Here is an 18284-nt window from a genome sequence, read left to right on the forward strand (position 1 = left end):
CAAGGCCAAAGAGGGCACAAGTCAAAGGACAAACGAGAGAGAGACAGGAGGGTAGAACGGGAGTTCAACATGCATGACTCCCAATCCAGCACCCTGGCCAAGTAATTCCCAAGTCCCCAAAGCAGCCCCAAACCAGAGAAACTGACTTCAAGATGGTGAACTTGATCCAGCACACGTGATAGCCTCCCCACCACGCCCCTGGTCCCAGCAATGACAGAGAATACACGTTTGTCTGTAAGGCGGTGTCCTGGGTGGGATCCTGGAGCAGAAAAAGGGCATTAGGTAAAAAATCTGAATAAAGTATGGACTTGAGTTAATAACAATGTATCAATAGTGATTCACTAATTATAACAAATGCACCATACTATTATAAGATCTTAAAATAAAGGATGTGGGGTGTGGAAGCTATGTGAACTCTTGATACCATCTTCCCGATATTTCTATAGATCATAAAGTTTATTTTTAAAACGACGTTTATTCTTCAAAAATCTTTATTATACATTGTATGTATAGTCACTTCTCTGTGACCCCCCCAACCTTCCCTACCCGCATTTCTCCTGGGAGAAGCAGCAGCCTGGGTGGGGGGTTCACTGACTCTCGGGAGGGACCCCGACTATAAGCCTGGGTGTCTTGCACTGCCTGCGAGGAGCAGGGGTTACCTGCACCCAGAAGTCTTAAGTGTAGTATTTGCTGTCCCAGCAGGAAGCCCTCTTCTGCAGCACGGGGCACGTTCGCACGTGCCCGAGGGGAACAGGCCAGAATGCATTCCGTACAGCCCCTCCCACCCCTGCCCGAAGCCGGGGAAGCTAACAGCCCGTGACTCAGGGTCAGCCCACAAGGGAGGCAGGCACTGCGGGAAAGGAGGGCAACCACTCCAAGAAAGAGAAGAACTTCCCATCTGGGAAGACAGAGCTATTGGAAAAGCAGAACCGGGTTGAGAAATGAGAATATTTTCATTTCAGGACACACACAAGGTTATTGCCATTTCACCCATAAAGTAAATAAGTAAATAAACCAGAGACGGACAGGTATAAGTGGCTTGTTTAAAAAAAAAAATCTTCTCTTAGAAGAAACCATAGGCAGAAGAAAACATAGGACGGGGGCGGGCAGTCTCCCCAGGCAAGGGCAGCAAAAGCTACAATAAACAAAGGGGGTTGCATCAAACTACAAACTTCTGCCCCGTGAAGAACATCATCAGCAAAACAAAAAGGCAACCTACTTAGTGGAAGAGGAGATTTTCAAGTAATACACCTGATAAGGGGTTAACTACAAAATACATATAAAGATCTTGCACAACTTTATATTTAAAAAAAAAAAAAAACACCTGATTTAAAAATGGGCAGAGGACCTGAATAGACATTTTTCCAAAGAAGACTTGCCGACGGCCACCAGGGCACAAAAAGATGTGTCATCAGGGAAATGCAAATCAGAACCACAATGAGAGATCACACCTGTGGCGAGGGCTAGTACCAAAGGACTAAAAGTAACAAGTGTTGGAGGTAGACAAGAGGGAACCCCCTGCACTGCTGGTGGGAATGTAAGTTGGTTCAGGTGCTGCGGAAAACACTACAGAGGTTCCTCGGAAAGTTAAAAACAGAGCTACCCTATGATCTAGGGGCGCCTGGATGGCACAGCAGTTAAGCGTCTGCCTTCGGCTCAGGGCGTGATCCCGGCGTTATGGGATCGAGCCCCACGTCAGGCTCCTCCGCTGTGAGCCTGCTTCTTCCTCTCCCACTCCCCCTGCTTGTGTTCCCTCTCTCGCTGGCTGTCTCTATCCTGTCGAATAAATAAATAAAATCTTTAAATAAAAATAAAAATAAAAACAGAGCTACCCTATGATCCAGTAATCCCACTTCAGGATTTTATCTAAAGAAAAGAAAACACCTTTTTTTTTTTTTTTTTTTTGAGAAAGAGAAAGAGGATGAAGCGGGGGCAGAGCTGAAGGGAGGGAGAGAATTTCAAGTAGACTCCCCGCTCAGCATGAGCCATACATGGGGCTCAATCTCACAGCCCTGAGATCATGACCTGAGCCGAAACCAAGAGTTGGATACTTAACCGACTGAGCCACCCACACACCCAAGAAAATACCAGTTTGAAGAGACACATGCACCCTATGGTCACTGCAGCATTATTTATAATAGCCAAGATCTGGAAATAACCTACTTGTCCATCGACAGATGACTGGATAAAGAAGAGGTAGGAGATATACAGACACACAGACACACAGTGGAATATTAGCCGTAAAAACGAACGAGATCTTGCGATTTGCAACAACATGGATGGACCTAGGAGGTATTACGCTAAGTGAGATAAGTCAGAGAAAGAGACATACGGCAGGATTGTGTTTCCCTGTGGAATCTAAGAAACAGAACAGAAATAGACTCGCAGATACAGGAAGCGAACTCTCAGTTACCAGAGGGGAGGGGGCTCGGAGGGCGGGCAGAGTGAAGGGGATGAAAAGGTACAAACTTGCCGTACGAAGCCACAAGCCACGAGAACGCCATGCACAGCACAGGGAACACAGGCGATAATACTGCAGTGACTGCGTTCGGACCAGAGCGTAACTGGACCTATCGTGGGGACCGTTCCGTTCAAAGATAATGAATCACGGGGCGCCTGGGAGGCTCAGGCGGTTGAGCGTCTGCCTGCCGCTCAGGCCATGATCCCAGAGTCCCCGGATCGAGCCCCATGTCGGGCTCCCTGCTCGGCGGGGAGTCTGCTTCTCCCTCTGCCTCTACGGTTCCCCCTCTTGTGTGTACGCTCTCTCTCTCTAAAATAAATAAACAAATCTTTAAAAAATTTTTTAAGAATTAAAAAAATAAAAATACCGAATCACTGCAACGTACGCCTAAAACTACTAGGATGTCGTGTGTCCATCATGCTTCAATTAAAAAAAAACAAACCCAACAGCGCTCTATTGAAAGAGAAGCACATGAAAGAAAAGAGACACGAGGACAGATACAGAATCCCGACATCTGTCTCGAGTGATTTCTAGGAGGACAGAGAAAAGGAGGAGGCAACACTTGTACCTCCACAGCCTTACTGTCTTCACAGAAGTCATCTCTTACCGAAATTATAATTTAATTATATGGAAGCATGAGTATTCCTATCTGAAATAAATCTTTGGAGCATGTACTTACGTACTTGATTATTGTCTGTTCCCTCCTTTAGAGCGTCTTGTTTTCAGGGGTTCACCCGTGGTGTCCCTAATGCCCAGAACAGGGATGCCCTCAATAACAATTTACTAAATGAAAGAATGGATGGACCCGTTCAAACAAGGAATCAATGGGGACTCCCCAGATCAGAAGACACGAGCCTTCAGCCTGAAAAGGCTTAAGGGTGTCAACAAGGTTGAAACTTGGCTGAACCACTTTGGGTAACTTGCAGCGACATCTTCCAAAGCACCCCATACACCGCCTCGGGAGGCAGGAATGTCACTGCCGGGCACGTGGCCCAAAGAAATGAAAACAGCCACCAAAGACACGGGTAGGAATATTCGGAACAGCTTTACTGGTCAAAGCCGCAGCCTGGAGACAACCCCAGCTGCCCAGCACAGCAGAATGGACAGACAGACATCCCGTGGTCAGTCCACACGCTGGAAGGGTGTGCAACAACGAAACAGAAATGCTCTACACACCCCCACACAGTGTACTATTCAGGCCTTTTGATTTTCTCTAGTTCTTTTTAAGTCATCTCTACACCCAACATGGGGCTCGAACTCACGACCCCAGGATGAAGCGTCGCATGCTCCACGGATGGAGGCCCCCGATTCTCTGTATTTCTGATGCTTGGACATCCCCTGACCGTAATGAGACTGACCTTCCCAGGGCTAACCAGTTCCTAGCGTAGTAAGTGTGTAGCCGGGGAGCCTTCCCTACGCGAACTCACCAGTCCAGGGCCCACGCCCCTCACCACCTCCTCCAGCCGCTCACACTCGGGGCCAGTGTTCCCCGGTCCTCATCACCCGAGAGCCAGGAACCAGACACCTCGACAGACAGACTGGCCAGTCCTAAACCTGTTTACCCGGCCTCACCACTCCTTCCCGCGGAAACCACGTTGGAGGCTCCTGCCCAGGCTTTCCCGCTGCCCTCTGCTCCTGCCTCCCATGCGTCCCCTCCTCCCGGGAACTATACCTAACAGACTCTCTTGCCAATGGCAGTCTGCTCCTCATCTGTTGGCCTTACCGCACCTGAATTATAATAAAATCAACATTATAAAACAAGCGAGCGGGGAGCTGGGAGGCTGGGCTCAGACTGAGCTGATAGACCTGGGGGGGGGGGGGAACCTACTGCCTGCACCGGTGTGAGCTGCAGCCTGGCCAGGGGCCACCTGCTGGGGCCACCAGGGCCGGCGAGCTTGCCTGGTGGGGCCACGGACTCCCACCCGGAACTCGGAAGCCAGGTCCTCCCTAGGTTCTGATTGGAGCTGTTACCTGCCTAGATTCCAGGATAACACCGCAGGGCACCCCCTTTACTTAGGGATCTAGCTGAGTTTCTGAAAGGCTCCTCGGAATGGACAGAGCTATGGCTTACTTCCTTCCCAGGGTGTGGCCAGGCCTGAGCGGGCAGCACTGACCAATGGTGGGCAAACTGAGGTGCCGTGCTCCCTACGTTTCAGCCTGCCCAGAGGGAATACTCCTTCGAAGTACCCATGAATTTCGAACCACACACTGAGTCAGTGCAAGGCCACCCCCCTCAGGGACCACGGCACCCCGCAGGTCCCTAACTATGCTGTTGGCCTGCTAAAGTCTTGATTCTTCACTGATTTGGTGGGGTAGGAGGGATCACATCCATAGAGAATTTGGAGGGAGGGAGGCGGGAGAGGATGAAGGGGAAGAGGAGGGATGGAAGGAGGAGGAAGAGGGAGAAGAGGGGGAGAAGAAGGAATCACCCCAGGAGTGGCTGCCGCCTAGAGGCCCCGTACCCCAAACCCAATATTGCTAAAATTAACTCACCCAATCAAGCCCCCTAGAGATTCTGCTCTTAGCCATTTGGCTAGTGTGTTCTACTCAGCGCCCGTTTCAGTGCCCTCAGCCTGGCTGCCTTCACCCCTTCAGGGACACACGCCTTCTCCAGGTACCCGTGGGCCTCAACAGCTTTGCCTTCACACACCATCCTTGCAGACAAGACCTGACCGCATCCACCTTCCTCCGGGAGCACCGCTGTGACGCTACAGGGATGACCCCTTCCTCTAGCGAGATTCATCGGACACACTCCTCAAGGTCCTACGAATCCAGCATCTGTTAGTCCTTTTTGGCTTCCGGCGGCAACATGTTCCTCGTTTAGAAATTCTACCGCAATTGGATTCAGGCTGCTCCTTAGAACTAGCTCAGCATCAGTGGGGCCCCGCAATGAAAGGCTCGAAGATCCGTCCAAATTAAGTCAGCAGGCTCTCCCTGCAGGGCCTCCGAGAATCCTTCCCTGAGCGGCCTGGGCAACCTCCTGTCCTGCCCCCGGGCTCCCGGGACCACCCAGGATGGCCCTTAGTTGTCCAAGGGCTTCTGATGCAAGAAACTGCCAGTCTTGGCCTCATGCTAAACACCATTAAAACCAAAATTGCTGGCTACATACCGGGCTTTCCTGGAAATAGAGGCACCCACAGACCCTGAGCCTGGGACCCTCCCAGGGCAGCTGCCCCCTGCTTGGGTCGTGGAAACCGCACCCCACAAGCTCAGCATGGCTGGCGAGGCCTCCTACAACAGGAAGGAGCCAAACCTGAGCCCTCTGGCATACTCCCCTGGCCTCCCCTGTCCTTAATCCCTGGCCAGATGCCATGTGCTCCTCCCGGGGGGACGGTCACCCCTCCCCCAGGCCCTTGGCTAACCAGAAGCCCCCCGTTAACTGAATGAACATCAGTGAGAGCTGGCTGACTGTGTGAGTTGCACCACCAGCCAACATAAAGATGACAGCACTCAGTGGAACACGGCTGCTTTTCTCCTCTTAGGCTGTCCCAGACAAGAGTCAGGACCCAGTGGTCAACACAGCTGGCCAGACTTCGGGCACTCGTCTTGGCACTGGCACCCTGGCCAACAACTGCCCCCCGCCCCGGTTCATTGATTATACACACTGTAGGGTCATTGACTGAGGGTAAGGGACTCAGAATCTCTTGCCCCACAGACACCCCAAATCACACCTGTCTCCCCATATCCAAAGGCCACAAAACAAGGCCTGGCCAGCCCACTCCTCTCCCCTCTCGAGTTACAGACAGGACTGGTAGTAACCAGGTACACAGTTCACTTCTCAGAATACACAGTGCTGGGCTCTTGGAAAAGGCACTCAATAGAACTTTCCCGTCCCTGATGCCAGAGAGATTGAGCTCAGAGACATAATGGTTTCCTCAAACACCTTCTTTTCAAACTCCGATGTCCAGCAAATGGACCCCAGACAGGGCCTCTTTCTTGCCCCAGGCCTTAATTGCTCTTAATTCAAGATCCCTGGCCAACTCAAAATTCAATGTCAAGTTTTTAAAATGTCCTGCGCTCCTTTTCCTACATTTAAAGTGGGATTTGTCTCCCCTCCATGGTCATAAAGACTCATATATTATATATAGGCCTCTAATATTGTCTCCCCCCATCTTTATAAACTTCCAATCTTGTCCCCATCCCAGAAGGGCTGGAGGCCAGAGCGAGGGCACCTGTTCTCCTAGAACCCATTAACCACAGATTGTCCCATGGGCCAGGCAGCTGCTCACCTGATAGAAAGAAGGCCCATCTGAGCCGAAACTTACACACACACACACACACACACACACACACACACACGGAATAAACACAAAACCTGTCAAGGGCAACCACACACCCTTCTGTTGACTACTGGTCTCAGTACTGTCTGTCCGGGAGCTTTCGTTGGTTTGTAACCGAAGGCCCACACAAGGGAACCACGGCTTCAACCAAGCACTGCGTTTGCTTAATACAATCCCCACAACCCGAAGACCTCGCCACTTTGCTATCACCAACCAAACCAACAACTGAAGCAAAGAGCCAGCAGTAAGTGGCCAGATTGGAGGGCCTGCCTGCAGGCTCACGCAGGAGCCCCAGCCCAACCTTGCAACACCACGGAGCCACAGGAATACAGCCACATCTCCCTGAGCAGGGACCCAGGCCCACATTTCAGATGACGTCCCCATGGCCCGGGAGCTGGCTGCTGGAGATCACTGCGACAAGTTCACCCCCACTCTCAAGGCCCTGCCCCAGCCACGCCGGCAGACTGCCTCTGCTAAGGCACACCCAGACCCTGACTGCTTTCCTTCCTTTGGGATTAGGGATTCTGTGATGTTTCTGGGCTTGCTGTTTGCTTCACCAGGATCCTAGTTAACTCCTTGCTCTCTGTGGAAACATACACTCCTACACGTATGTGCCAACACTCCACACCCAGAGGGAAATCTGGCCAAGGTCACTAGTACCTGGGCCAGTCTAACAATTCATGGAGATAATGCTTTTCCCCAGGGGACACCGGCCTCATACTAGTCAACCCCACGACCCCCTTGGGGAGAGGACTGCTTACCCCCTAGTGCCTTTCCCTACTAAGCCCTCCAGCTTTCCACCAAGACCCTGCGGTTCCCACCATGACCACGACCACCCTTCCCCCTGGTCACACACAGCACCACGCCTCCTCACAGACTTTACTAAACCAACAGTTCATACTCCCAACAGTGTCACAGCCGGACTTGCCAGCCTGACCCCCCAATAGTATTAGTGAAAGAAAATGAAACCAACAACTATACATATGCATGTTTTTAACAATCTTCACCCACTGAGACGTCGTTAGAAACCCTGGGGATTCCGGATTGGCTTTCTCGGACCGTGCCATCTACATGAGAAACTCAGGTGTGGGCCAGCCCAGAACGGCTCCTCATATTTCTACTTGTGTCCCTCCTTTCTATTTTACGATACAGTTTTTTTCTACGCTGCTCAGGAAAACTTAGGCCGGACTCTCTGAAAGTCCCCTTATCGTCGTCACCACAAAGATTCCTTAAGGTGATGTCAAAGCATCAGAGGCCAACTGTACTAATCAGGCCTTTTTCTTTTATGTCATTCTCACCTTACACAATCTTGTCGACCCCGAGGAGACTGCCCCTCCCAGCGCCAGTTCCTAGAGATAGTTAATGACTAGCTTGGAAGTGTGCCTTTCACGTGCACATTTATCAATCCCCAGCCCAGCACCGCAACTGGAAGGAATGACAAAGTCAGAGGACTCACAGGACTCGATTTCTAGACTGAACTACGAGACAAGGGTCCTGGGATCCAGCCCCGCAATGGGCTCCCTGCTCAGCGGGGAGTCTGCTTCTCCCTCTCCCTCTGCTGCTCCCCCTGCTTGTGCGTGGGCCCTCTGTCTCTCTCTCTCAAATAAATAAAAAAAATCTAGGAAAGGAAAGGAAAGGAAAGGAAAGGAAAGGAAAGGAAAGGAAAGGAAAGGAAAGGAAAGGAAAGGAAGAGAAGAAAGAAAGAAAGAAAGAAAGAAAGAAAGAAAGAAAGAAAGAAAGAAAGAAAGAAAAGGAACAGACCCACACACGTGTAGTCAACTGATCTTTGACAACAGAGCAAAGGCAGTTCAGCGGAGAAAGGATAGTTTCCTCAGAAAATGGTGCTACAACCCCTGGACGTCCATATGCAAAAGAATAAATGAACCAGACCTTACACAAAAATATACTCAAAATTGGGGCACCCGGCTGGCTCTGTCGGTGCAGCATGCCACTCTTGATCTCAGGGTTGTAGGTTCGAGCCCCATGGTAGGTGCAGAGATAACTTAAAAGTAAAATCTTAAAAAAAATTTACTCAAAATGGATCACGGACCTAAATATAAAATGCAAAATGACAAAACTTCTTGAGGAAAACATAGTAGAAAAACCTACATGACCTTGGGTTTGGTGATGAGCTTTTAAAGATTTATTTGTTTATTTATTTGACAGAGAGAGAGACAGCCAGTGAGAGAGGGAACACAAGCAGGGGGAGTGGGAGAGGAAGAAGCAGGCCCCCAGCAGAGGAGCCCGATGCGGGGCTCGATCCCAGGACTCTGGGAACACGCCCTGAGCCGAAGGAAGACGCTTAACAACTGAGTCACCCAGGTGCTCCAAGTGATGAGCTTTTAAATACAACACCATGAAAGAGAAAAAAATACATAGTTTTAACTTTATTAAATGAATAACTTTGGTTCTTGAAAGACAATGTTATAAGAATGCAAAGACTAGCCGCAGACTGGGAGAAGATATTCGCGAAAGACGAGTCTGATGAAGGACTGGAATCCAAAATATATAAACAAATATTAAGAGTCAGCAGTAGATGACAAATAACTCAATCAACAAATGCACAAAAGACCCGAACCGACACCTCCGGGCAGGAGCCATGGATGACCACGGCGCGTGAGAAGATGCTCAGCGTCATTTGTCATCAGGGATGTGCAAACGAGAGCAATGATGAGATCCTACGACAGGCCTGTGAGAATGGGTAAAACCCACAACACCAACACCAGCTGCTACCGAGAATGTGGAGCGACAGGGACCCCTGCTCATCGCTGGTGGGGGTGCACAAGGGCACGGCCGCTCTGGAAGACGGTGGGGTGGCTTCTTTTATTTTTTAAGATTTTATTTATTTATTTGAGAGAAACAGAGAAAGTGGGGAGGGGGAGGGGGAGAGGGAGAAAGAGTCCCAAGCGGACTCCCCATGGAGCGCTGAGCCAGATGCAGGGCTCGATCGCCCAACCTGGAGATCACGACCTGAGCCGAAACCAAGAGGTGGACGCTTGCTTAGTTGACTGCGCCACCGAGGCGCCCCAAGCGTGGTGGCAGCTTACAAAATTAAAAATGGCTTCGCCGCAGGATCCAGCAGGCTCACTCCTTGGTGTTTACCTGATGTGAAAACTCATGCCCACACAAAACCCACGTGTGAACGCTTACAGCAGCTTCAGTCCTAGTCACCTAAAATGTGAACCAGCTGAGGTGCCCTCCCATAGGTGCGTGGATGAACAAACGGTGGCCCATCCAGACCAGGGAAGAGCAATCAGAGATAAAAGGAAATGAGGTAGGGACGCCTGGCTGGCTCGATGGGAGGAGCATGCGACTCTTGATCTCCGGGTCATGAGTTGGAGCCCCGTATTGGGGGTAGAGATCACTAAAATATAAATAAACTTAAAAAAAAAGGGGGGGGACGCCTGGGTAGCGCAGTCGTTAGGCATCTGCCTTTGGCTCAGGGCGTGATCCTGGCGTTCCGGGATCGAGCCCCACATCGGGCTCCTCCACTGGGAGCCTGCTTCTTCCTCTCCCACTCCCCCTGCTTGTGTTCCCTCTCTCGTTGGCTGTCTCTCTCTCTGTCAAATAAATAAATAAATAATCTTAAAAAAAAAAAAAAAAAGGAAATGAGCTAACAAGTCCCTAGGAGACGTGCAGGAATCTTAAATACATACAGCTAAGTGAAAGAAACCAGTCTGAAACACTATGTACTGTATGATTCCAATTCTATAACATTCTGGAAAAGGTAAAACTATCGCCACTGTAAACAGAACAGTAGTTGTCAGGGGTGCTGGGGGTGGTGAGGGTTGAACAGGAGCAGCACAGGGGAGTTTTTAGGGAGGTGAAATCATGGCCTAGGAGACCGTAACAGTGGATAGAAGACATTAGCGTGTGTCAAACTCCTAGACCTTGATATCACAGAGCGAACCTCGATGCACACACAATTTTTAAAAACCATTTAGGAGTCAGGAATCCCAGGAAAGAACACAGAATGCAATAGAAGAATCTAATTGATGAGAAATATCTGAAACAGCTTGGCTGAAGGGCAGGGGAGAATCAGACACTGCCCCGAGTAATTTTGGAAATGACAGACACAGGACTGTAGTCTAGTCGATGAAGTTGCTTCCCAGGGGACACCAGTTAATTCTAGAACCACTAAACGTGTACTGGAATTGAACAGTTAAGTTAAAAAAAAAAAAAGCAGATGGTGAGAGCTGGGTTTCAGAGAGCGGAAGATTACAGATGAACAGGGGAAGAGGCTAGAATGTTCCATGTGATAATTGATTAGAGGTGGAAACACCAATATAAACTTATGTTTAGCTTAACATAGATACAGATGGTGACTTGTAGACATAATTACGATGCGTATAGGCAGGGGTTAGAATACATACATATATTTCCTTCTTTGTCAGCCAACAGCACCCAGAAGCAAGGACATCCCAATAGCTTTGATCACAGGAGCTCTTGATGTCTAATACCCTTCTCCAGGAAAAGGAACCAGGGGTTCCCTGGATAAACGGCAGATTCTAGGACTGGAGCAAGAAATATACGAGTCCGGAGCATCTGGCAACACCAGAAAGTAAGGAAGTGCTCAGAACACACACACACACACATACACACACACCATACACACACACACACCACATAAACACACACCCCATACACATGCAATGATGGGGTACATCAAAGAGACATAGGAGCCAAATGAAAGAGCTCCCAATGGCCAAAGCTAGAACAATTTGAGCAACAAAATAGTGAGACAGTATTAGATTATAGCCCAAAGTATTAGATAAATCTCATGAGTATTGATACTGGTATCAATAAATAATTGAGTAACTAAATGGAGAAGAGAGATCTTCCACACAGAGGAATTCCAAATAATTTATGCAGATACCCCACCTTCAAGAAAGTAGAGCACAGCTCCCCACTCCTCAAGCGTGGGCTGCACAGTGACTTCCTTCCAAAGTGTGGAAGCTGGGAAAAGAGTCACTTTACCATGGAGAAACCTGACCACCACACCTCTCTCTACCAGGTGACCAAGGTCAACAGGACAGTGATTAGCAGGTTGACAGATGCACCCTTGAAATGATGAAATCATCTCACGAGTAGGGCATGTCACCTTGGTGTCTTCCTTCCCCAAACCCATGACTCCAGTCCCATCCTGAGGAGGACATCAGGAGAATCCCAATTCAGGAATACGACACAAAATACCTGGCCAGTACTACTTAAAACCATTAAGATCATCAAAAGCAAGGAGTAGCTGAGAGCGTGTCACAGCCAAGAGGTGCCAAAGGAGACGTGACGAATGAATGCAATGCGGTGTCTTGGAACAGAAAAAGGACATTAAGAAATATGAATGTAGTATGGATTCTAGTTGGTAACAATGTATAAAGATTTGTTCATTGGTAGTAACAAATCTACCATCCTAATGTGAGATGTTAGAGAGGAGAGGCTCCTGGCTGGCTCAGTGGGTAGAGCACAGGGCTCTTGATCTCTGAGTGGTGAATTCAAGCCCCATGTTGGATGTGGAGATTACTTTAAATTTTTTTTTAATAAATAAAAAGGGAAACAGGAATGGAGTATACAAGAGTTTTCTGTACTACCTTCCCAGTAATTGTGTAAATCTAAAACTGTTCTAAAGTTCAGAAGTTTATTAAAAAAAAAAAAAAAAGGTAGACGAAAGCATACCACTCTGTTTCCATTTACCAGAAGTTCAAGAATAGTTGAACTAGTCAGGGGAATTAGAGGTCAGAACAGTGGTTTCTTCTGGGGATGAAAGGGAGTAGGGGAGTGGAGAGGGGCTCAAAATGAGTAGTCTGCATCTGGACCTGGGTGGTGATTACCCTAGTGTAGACAAAGGTAAAAGTTCATTGAGCTGTATTGTTAAGATGTGTGCATTTTATATATTACACTTTAATTCAAAAGTGAACACAAGGGGCGCCTGGGTGCCTCAGTCAGTTAAGCGTTGACCTTTGGCTCAGGTCATAATTCCAGGGTCCTGGGATGGAGTCACCCCCCTCACCCCCCACCCCCGCCCCCAGTGGCTCCCTGTTCAGTGAAGAGCCTGCTTCTCCCTCTCCCTCTGCCCCTCTCCCCCGCTCGTGCCCTCTCGCTCTCTCGCTCGCTCTCCCTCTGCCTCAAATAAATAAATAATCTTTAAAAAAAAAAAGTGAACCCTAAGTAAAATAACAACAACCAAAATGCTGGACATCGCCATCTAGAAACACTGTACAGAAATTTCTGAGCGCCCAACGAAGAGAAACATCCCAAGCTTCCAGGAAGAAACAGAAAAGGCATTACCTGCAAAAGCACAAACGTCAGCCTGGCCACAGACCTCACCATCAACCCTGAGGGCAGAGGTGGAGAAAGGGGTCCGGCGGCCCCCTCGCGCCTCGCCCCCCCAGCGCCCCCCCACGCATGCGCACACACGAGCGCGCACGTGCGCACACACGGCAGAGTGCACACCCACACCCCTCCCTGCGTCTCCAAATCCTTCATCCCGCCCACCTGCCTCTTCTCTCATGCCCAGTCCAGGTGCCGCCTCCTCCCAGAAGCTTCCTGGTCTGTCAGCCCGAGCTCCAGGCTCATCTTTCCTACCATCCCCGTAGGCCTCGGTACGCACAAGGCCCTTAGTCCTCGGCAGTGGTCCGCGGGGAGAGCCCGGCTGCCACGGCCCGGCGTGCGCATGGGACTGTAGGAAGTCATCAGCGGCCCAGTGGGGCTCCCCAGATCACCTGAGGCCTCCTGCATCCGGCCCTGGGAGCCGGGCCACCACAGAGCCAGGCCCTGAGATTGGATTCATGGCATCTCTTTGATTAAGTCATTTTCAGACGTGCGGCTTAAGGACAAAATAAAAACCGGTTGGAGAAGTCGGCCCTGTTTTGGGGAGGGGAGGGGGATTTCAACTGCACACCACATACAAACAAACTTAGTCGGGTGTGGACACTCGGGGCATGTCATGTGTTATCAGCCCTAGAAGTCAGGCCCTTCTCCAGATCCGCGCCAGGGCCAGCCTGGGTCAACAGTGACAGTTCTGCCCTGCTGTAATCTGGGAACCCCCACTCTCCCATGTCACAGTGGAGGAACTGGGCTCAGCTAGAAGCAGAGGCAGGAGCTCCGGCCCGGCCTGTCTGGCTGGTACGCACTCCACCAGGATATTGACAGCCACAGAGTAGGTTCCAAATCAAAGCTCTAGAATGTTCTTGGTCTCCAGGACTGGGTCCCCAGCCCAGGCCCAGGTGTGACAGCGTGGCCGGCAGGCACTGGAGCAGCCTGGGGTTGACACACTGCACACTCATTCCCCTCCCATCTCCTCCCGGCCACCTGTCTGTGGGTCTTGTCGGGATTCACAGTGCATGGCTCAGCTCCTGGCCCTGACAGTCTGCAGAGACCCATTCAGAAGCTCAGATCGTGTGGGCGGTGCTGCTGGCATGAACCAATGGAAACACAAGCCGGAGCCTGGGGCCGGTCTGTGGACAGAGGAGGCCGATGGTTCAAAGGCTGACGGGGAGGCAGGAGGATGCTCAGCTCCCCCCCCCCCCCCAGTACCCATACTCACGGTGGAAGACAGAGTCAACCGCTTGGCCCCACTGATGGGCTCTGCTGGGTTGAAGGACACCATCCCAGTTGTAGGACAGTGGATCTAAAGAGGAAAACTCCCCAGAGCTCCACAGAGTTGGGGGGTAATGTGGAAGGGCAGGCAGAGTGAGCGGGGCCCCACAGCTTCAGATACACCAAGGCCCCTGGAATGGGAGAGACCTCTCCTTAGGGCTCTCAGTTCAGCGGAATTGCATTTTCAGGGGGATAATCCACGTTTGTGGCTGACACAAATCCGGAGAGCCCCAAACGCCTCCGACATGTCCCTCACAAAGGTCCAGGGTCAGCCCCTGCCCAGCTGCTGACCTCTGCCTTCTCCTCTGGTCGGCTCTGCCCTCACGCCCCCGGCATCCTCCTGAATCCCAAGGCGTGGGTGACACCCCAAGCCCGCACGCAGTCACCACCACCCAAACAGCCCTGGCAATGTGTCATCGGCCACCTTGCACTTTGCAACTTCAGCCCCGCCTCACCCGCCGCAGGAAGGATGGGTTGGGGACCTGGAATGTCTGCTGAGGGCGCGGGAGGAGAGCCGGGAAACCTGCACGAATACACCCACAGCGCGGAATATTCCGACCAGTCTCTTCCTGTAATCCCAGCGTTCCCACGGGGGTGTGTGTCTGTCTGCGAGCGTGGAGGCATTTGCATCAGAGCGTGCGTGGTTTGAGAGCAACTGCTCCGGAGAAAAGCTGGAAGGAAGCTCCCAAGCCGGAGGCAGGGATGACTTCCTGGAGGTGAGGCCCTGGAAGCAAGGTTGTTGTTTCAACGCCTCTGCTCTGTTTTACAAGCGCCGATCATTTAAAAGAATAAAAGATAATCTAATTAATGTTTTAAAACTAGCGGACCCCTCAGGGTCCTCCTCCCTCCTCCAGCTCCCCGCCCTGCTCCAGCTCCCCGCCCTGCGCCCCCTGCCGGCGGGAGGTCAGCCAGCGCACCCCACGCCTGCGCCAGGGTCCCAATGGCCCCCGGGGCCTTTGCGTCCCGGTCATGCCCTGGGAGCATCGCCCTCAGGCCCAGAAGCAAGACGCCGCCCAGGAACCTGCTTTCTGCCCCCGGGGCTCTCCTGGGGCCGGGATGTGCCTGCAGCCAGTCTGCCCGTGCCCAGGGGCCCCCATCCCACCTTCCTGCAAGCGAGGACCACGGAGGCGGAGAGCGTCTCAGTACTGGGCAAAAGGAGGGGCAGAGAACTTCACTTTTGGAATTCTTATTTTAACCTCTTTTCCACTGGTCCATAGGTCCCCTATCTGGGCGGACCCATGGTAACACCCCCCCCCATCCCCCCGTCTCCACCCTGGGACATGGTTAGGGCTCGGTGCACCCGCCAGGTGGGGTGGAGGGGAGAATCCTTGGTGGCTAAGGCAGTGCCACAGCCTGAGGTTGGGGACAGTTGGGTCCTGAAGGTGTGGGTGGGTCTGTGGGTTCGGGCCTCCAAGGACAAGGAAGAGAGAGAGTTCCTGACCGAGAGAAAAGAGATTCCCAGCAGAGGAAAGTCCTGGCAGTGGGAAGGAGCCAGCTTGTGGTGTTCCTGGGTGGGGAAGGGCCATCACAAGAATCTTGGGAGGGTCTCTAGCGTTTGGGGGGGGGGTGGTGAAAGGAGGTATGGAAGAGATGTAGCCACAAGAGAGGACCATTAAAAGTCCTGTAAAACAAATCCATCCATGAGTGAAACCTCCTTGAACATTTCTTCTTGGGTCCCCTGCTCCTGGGACCAACTTGGCAGGAGCTGGGTCAATGACACTTCCACCTCTGCAGAGAGCAAAGTCAAATGGGGGACTGCAACTGAGACCTTGAAAGAGACAGGTACATTTAGCCTGTTGGTCACTGACTGAACCAGGGGCTGCCAAGCCTCTTGTCAGCCCCACCAGATATTGGCTCCTCTGGAGAGTGGAGTGCAGGAATGGCCTGCTCCAGGAGGCAAGACTAGAAAGCATGCCTGGGACTAACCCTTGTGATGACTGAATCATCTCGCGGGCCGAGGGTCCTGGCTCATTCAACCCGATCTGCCTACCCGGCCCTGCCTGCTTTTAAACCCCACTCACTGACTCACTGCACCCCACCGCCTATTCATTCATCTGCCACAGAGAAGGATTTATCGTGGGCCAGCACAGGGTCACACACAGGGTGGAAGGGAAAGCCTAGAGCTGGAGTCCTGCACCTGCCCCAAAAAGAGTCTCGGCATTCACCAGCACCACCCCCAAGCAGGGTGTTTGACCAGTTTCAACCAAACCTCCCTTCTGAATGCTCTGCTCATCAGTGTAGCCCGGCACCTTTCATGCTGGTATGCCTTTGCTTGGATGGTTCCCCTGCCTGGAGTGTCCTTACCTGGGCCTGGCAGAAGTCCCACTCACACTTCAAAGGCCACTTACTTGGTGAAGCTTTCCCAGACACCTCTCCCGAGCATGGCTGTCCTTGGCCCAGAAGGTCATCTTATCTCTGGGTGGTCAGTGCCAATACAGGGCACACAGTAGGTATCTAATAGGTGCAGACTGAGTGCTTTCCTCATCCAACTCTGAATAAAAGACTCAGTCTGCATTCCGAGCCATGGTTTCCCAGCTGTGGAATAGATCCTGGGAAAAGCAGCCATGACCTGTCCCTCCAGAAGTGACCTGGTGCACAGGGACCATTGGGGATCCACCCCCTAGGAGACTCCGGGCTGCCATCAGCCCAGAGATTTCTACCCGGGGGCTTTGGAGCAGGACGAGGGGCATCTTGCATGCTTCACCTCCTGGGTGCCCAGTCTAGACCACAAAGGACAAGAGCAGGGGTCCACTGGATAGGTGGAGACACCAAGCCTAGGCAAGGAGCAGGCCCTTCCCCCTGCTGGGCCAGGGGCAGGGGGAGGGGCAGGGCCCAGAGTGACCCCAAGGGAGGATCACAGCCACCAGCCCAAGGTGACCCCAGGACGCTGCCAGGGGCATTTATAAACAGCCAAGCCAAACTGCAGATACCAATGACCTGTAAAATGAGCTCCTTGGTGTGCTCTGATGTTCTGATTTCCACCTCCAGTGTCTTTTTCAACAATGGATTTAGTTCAGGTCACATTCTAGTGCACAAAAAGCTGAATGGGTCAAGTTCCCTCAACCAAGGCTCCATTAACTAACCCCTTGCCATGCTATTATTATCGTTACAACAACACATGGATAAATAACATACAAGAATGTTGAGTGAAAGGAGCTAGATCGGAGGGAGCACATCCTGAATGATGCCATTTAAATAAAGTACCAAAAACAGGCAAAATTAATCTGTAGTGGCAAAAGGCAAAAGAGCAGTGCCCCTGGTGGAGGCTCCGGGGGGCCTGAAACGTGCAATCCCTTGATCTTCAGGGAGCCGCGGTGTGGACATATGGAAACATTCATCCAGTTGCTCACGTTAAGATTTTGTACTTTAATGTAAATACTCCAATAAAGCTAATAGAATCACATACCACGAGGACTAATGTTAGTTCGAGCCCCTTCCATGTTGGCAGGCAGGGCTGTCTCCACTGCCGTGTCCCCAGGACCAAGCACAATTCTCTCCACCCATCCTCACAACGGGGAACACTCATCAATATCTCCATTATACAACATGGAGACTGCAGTTCTGCGGAAGGCGGTCCTGTCCGATCCAAAGCTCTTCCCAGAAAGTTCTGTGGCCACCCCAGCTCTGGGAGGGGAGACAGAGATGTGAGTCAGAGGATGGAGCCTCGGCTTCCAGTGAGCTCCGGGGCCAGCTCCCCTAGCCAGGACGTGAGGAGCCAGAGACGCTTCTGAGAGGTGATGTGCAGGCTGAGTCTTAGGGAATGGGTGAAGTTTCGACCAGCAAAGACAGCAGCCCGGGTGGAAGAAACACCTGAAGCAAAGAGCTGGAGAGAGAGACCACAAGGTGTGGACGGGACAGGGGTGCCCTGGTTGGGCTGGCACATAAGAGCTAAAGGAGGCTCAGCAGGGCAGGTGTGACTGGCACAGCCACAGGCAGGAGCTGGGGAATGC

The sequence above is a fragment of the Ursus americanus genome, chromosome 26 (genome assembly GCF_024610735.1).
Source record: "Ursus americanus isolate L20-20 chromosome 26, mUrsAme1.1.p, whole genome shotgun sequence".
Taxonomy (NCBI): Eukaryota; Metazoa; Chordata; class Mammalia; order Carnivora; family Ursidae; genus Ursus; species Ursus americanus.